The 4,970-nt window shown below is 27.8% G+C and overlaps 1 long non-coding RNA gene across 2 annotated transcripts; it reads left to right on the plus strand.

The window, feature by feature from the left end:
• Positions 1-281: 281 nt before the first annotated feature.
• On the plus strand, positions 282-3,118 carry LOC136090091 (uncharacterized). Of its 2 annotated transcripts, XR_010643155.1 has the most exons (4): positions 282-762; positions 1,763-1,837; positions 2,329-2,413; positions 2,935-3,118. It is a non-coding gene; the product is annotated as an uncharacterized LOC136090091 (long non-coding RNA). The 2 variants fall into 2 exon arrangements; XR_010643153.1 differs by lacking the exon at positions 282-762 and having other exon boundaries at positions 1,179-1,837.
• Positions 3,119-4,970: the final 1,852 nt, after the last annotated feature.

The raw sequence follows: 4,970 nt of genomic DNA on the forward strand, positions 1-4,970 counted from the left end.
AATAATTCTGTAAAAGAACATAAATTAGTTGTATTTTACTTACGGTTTTGGCGTTAGAGTGTTTGCAACAGTTACTGCCCAGCTAGCACACATACATTGGGCCAACGTTGGCACAACGTCGGAAGCGTTGGTTTATTTTATCACTCAAGTGATAACGTAGAACCAAAGTCGGACCAACGTCGGAATACGACTGAATTTTTGCTTTTTTGAATACGTTCAGTGTGTTACAGGTTTTAGTGTTGAAAAAAATTTCGGCCATTCTTAATAAAATCCCGTTTTTAGTTAGCTGTGAGTTATGCAAAGAAGTTGTAAAGAAATTATTCTAAAACAAACAGATTAAATCACGAGAAGAAGTGGTCGTTGTAGAACTCGGAAAGGTTGAATCACAAGAAAAAATGGTATTAAAAGAATCAATAAAGACTGAATCACGAGAACAAGTAGTCGTTAAAGAACTCAGAAAGGTTAAACCACGAGAAGAAGTGGTATTAAAAGAATCAAAAAATCAATCCATCAATCAATCAATATACTTCCACCTTAATAACTGTATATAAAAATACAAAAGTGAGGGACATTTATTAACAGTTACAAACTGATGATGCGTAAAGACCTACGATGGCATAAAAAACAATTATTGTAAAAATTAAAAATAATAATAGTATCAACTAAAACAATAGAAAACAATAAAAAAGATTGATTCACGCGAAGAAGTGGTGGTGAAAAAAAATCTTCTTTGTTAGAATCCAGTTGGCTAGAGAGATACAGGTATTTATTTTCATTTTTGTGTTTATTTAACTTTAAACTAGTAGTTTACTTATTATGTAGCTAGATAATTTGTAAATAAACTTGTCTATATTACATTAAAGATTTTTTAATTTTATATAAAGAACATTTATTATCATGGCCTGAACGAAGTTTGTGCTGCTTCACCAAATTCTCCTCAGAGCAGCACTGATTGCAGGAGAATCTACAAAATTGTGCTAAAAGGCTTCTATTAGGCTACCATATCATGTATTAAGACTTTATTTTATGCTCTTACGTTTTTATTTTATTCAAAAGATATATATTTCTTAATGAAAATTGAATTGAACTGATGAATCAATATTTGGACTAATCAATATAGTAATAGTAAATTTCTTAATGTTTAAAAACTTTAAGTAATTTACTGTATTTATTTATTTATAATAAGATGTAAAATTGGTAAAGATGTAAAATGCTAGAATGTTAAAATAATAACAATAAAAATAATAATAATTTTTTTTTTGCTGTACACATACAATGTGGTGAATCTAACATCTGTAGATGTTAAACTTTGACGACTTTTGGAAAAGTGCTTATTTTTTATTTTTCATTTTTTCATTATTTTTTTTTATTTTCTTTTGTTTGTTTTTGAAACGATCAAACTTGTTTTTGAAGACATTCACATTATCAGAGTTGAATATATCTCCTGTTTAATTATTCCAATTGTTCACTGTTCTGTTTGTGTAAATCTGGTAGAATGCGGTAGAATGTGTGAATTGCTTTTGCATTTTCTGAGTATGACCTTTTGTTATTGCATATGTAATTATTTTAGGAGGATGATTCCATTTAACTTTATCCGTATTTTTACTTATTTTATAAAATTAAATCAAATCACCTCTTGCTCTTCTAATTTTTAAAGTAGTCAAGTTAAATCTTTTTAAAATTTTGTTTTTTTGTAGTAACAATGATTAATAATATTATGCTACTAATATTATACGTTATAATTTAACTGATAATTGTTTAGAAGGCTGCTTCCTATGCAACAAACAGAAGAAGAGTGAAAATGAAAGTGATCTGGATAGCAATCCTGATGAAAAAGGTATTATCACATCTTTAGCTGAGTGGTGTGTTAATTTTAAAATTTCTTTGGTAGCTGTTGGAGCACTTCTTTTGTTACTAAGACCGTACTTTCCGTGCTTACCATTTTTTTACTTTTTTTAAAATTATAATATAATATATAACTTTTTGTCTCTGAATAGCATGTTTCTTTCGTATGTTTTGATTTTTCATTGTTTCATTCTTATTTACTAACACGTGTCATTATTTACTGAATAAAACTTTAGTTTAAATTTTTTTTTTCAGTTATGTCTAGTGAAGCATTTGTTTTGTAATTCGTCATTTGTTACCATATCCTCTTTAACAGCTGTTAAAGAGAGATATGGTAATGTATTTTATATGCATTTGCAGCATTTTAATGGTGATTGGAATTCATATATTATTTGTATTTGAGTATTTTGAAGCATATTACTTCTAGTTTTTGCAGTAAAATACTGATACTATTTTAATAGTTTTCAATAATTTTTTGTTTAGATGTGGTATTAAAAAATGAAAGCGAAATATCAACGAATGTAGTAACTATTTTAAAAAAATTTATTTTGTCGCCATGTTTATGCAGGTAATATATCAAAAAAAAATATTTTATGTTTTTATTTATGGACATTTTATTTGTATATTGTGCTTATATTTAACATATGTTTGTTATTAACTATTTTATTACTTAAATATAGATTTTATATTTTATGTGTGTGTGTGACTATATATATCTATATATATATATATATATATATATATATATATATATATATATATATATATATATATATATATATATATATATATATATATATATATAGATAGATAGATATAGATATATATATATATATATATATATATATATATATATATATATATATATATATGTATATATATATATATGTATATACATATAGGTATATATATATATATATATATATATATATATATATATATATATATATATAAATATAACTCTCCTCCCCCGCCAGATTTGTGAACAGTCTTTATTGACGAAACTTTGTGTAAAAAAATAAAAACTGATAAGTGTTTGGTAATAATATATATAAACACAAAAATATATATGAATACCTATAATTTCAGCTGTAGTTATGGCAACGCCTAAAGCTCATCAAACGAAAGATACAAATTCAAAGATTTCTACCAAATTTTATAACGAGGAGCATTCGAACGTTGTTGTTAGTCTCAAGAGAAGTAAAGATGCAAGATTCGTAAAGATGCTTAGCAGTCGAGAAGAACATTATTTTGTTAGAACATGTGTACAAATATTTTGACATAATTATATTGTTTGTTACAACAAATAATGATTTTCTCTAAGTATTTGTGTAATTTAAATTGGTTCATTAATCAATGTTTTACTTTCGTTCATCAGCGTCAAATTTTATTCAAACTTATTTGGACATTACATTTTGTTCAACATTACAAAGAAATAGTTACGCTTTATTTAAAGAAATAGTTACCCTTTAGTTGAAAAAAGTTACACTTAAGTCAAATAAATAGTTTTAATTTGATTGCAAAAGCTTTTTTTTTGATTGAAAAGATAAGCACACCTTTTGAATCAAAATCAAAGTTTTTGCAAACAAGTAAAATTAATATTATTTGAGTTATACGTTGGACCAACGTCAGCATGCGACGCTCGCCTAACGTCGAAATCCGACGTTGGGCCAACGTTAGCCCAACGGTTGGTTGCGACGTCGCGCCGACTATCAAATCCACGTTGGCTCGATGTCGGTTGCCAACCATCGGCCAACGAATTTTTCGACGTTGATCCGACGTTGGGCCAACGTATACGTGCTATCTGGGTGCTTCTTGTGTATTTGCTTTCTTCCGTTTAAAAACTATTCTATTGTCTTATTTTTTATTGTTAAAGATACTGCAATAGACCTTTACAACAAATTCCAAGAGACACACCGTTTTAAACAAAATATTAGCTTGTTTGGCAACAGCAAAAATAACTTTTTATAACAAAATAACAAAAAAAATTTTTTAAGAAGTCCTTACGGTCTTATCACAGAGCACCTCATTTCTAACTGATCTCGCAAAACTTGCCCAGAGATGGCTTTGAACCACTGATCTTATGCTTCTGAGGTAAGCGCGTTACCAATATCTAAAAAAAATATATAAAACGTTCAAAATCCTTAAGTAGGCATTTCGTCTATTAAAACCCGAAGCAAAAACTCAAATACTTGATAACTGGCCGGGTCCTGGTAGAGGCAAGGCCACTTATTTGCCTAAAAAATTTTACGTTATGATTCTCTCTTTTGCTTCAAAAGTCAAATACTGCTTAAAAATTAGCGCTTTTAAGCGCTAATTTTTAAGCAGTATTTGACTTTTTCGTGAAATCCCCAACAAATGTCTTGTTTACTTGTACTTCTTTAACAACCGCGTTGGTCAACCATGAAAACCTAACAAAGTTGTCAAGACTATCAGTGTTGACTGCTTCAAAGCGAAATTTGTCAGCTACCATTACAACTACCACAGCGCATCCTCTTCCGCGCAGTTGAGCAGAAGCTAGCATGATTAACTGTTCATGGACTTACGGAATACACCCATAACTATCTAATTCAACTACAACTAAATCCTATTTTTTTGTAAAAAGTAGTTTAAATTAGTTATAATAATAGTCATAATAATAGAATTTAAAATTTTTTAATTTACGTGCGTTTTTATTCCAAGTACTAAAGTTTTTAAATACAAAAACTAAGCAGATTTCACATTGTCAATCATTAAAATGTTTTCTATTTATTGTAAATTTTTTCGGATAAAAAAATTGCTATTGTCAGCAAACAACGTCAACAAACAGCAAAAAAAAAAACCAGGAAAAACTATTTAACAGCGTTCTGAGAATAATGAAACTTTTTTTTATATAGAATCTTTTCAGTTTCTTCAGACGTGAATTTGGAGACAATAAGTTTGCGACTAGCTCTAATACCTATAAACTATACTATAGAGCAAATATCACAACAGTATCTTCTTGCTTCATTCTTTCAAACGTTTTAATTTTTTGAAAGCTTAACCATATAGGTTTTACTTATTTTTCAGTTTTTCAGTATTTTTCAGTTTTTTTATAAAGTGTTTAAAAATTTTTTAATAGAGTTTTTTAATAAAGTGTTTAAAAA

The sequence above is a fragment of the Hydra vulgaris genome, chromosome 13, assembly GCF_038396675.1.
Source record: "Hydra vulgaris chromosome 13, alternate assembly HydraT2T_AEP".
In the NCBI taxonomy this organism is placed as follows: domain Eukaryota; kingdom Metazoa; phylum Cnidaria; class Hydrozoa; order Anthoathecata; family Hydridae; genus Hydra; species Hydra vulgaris.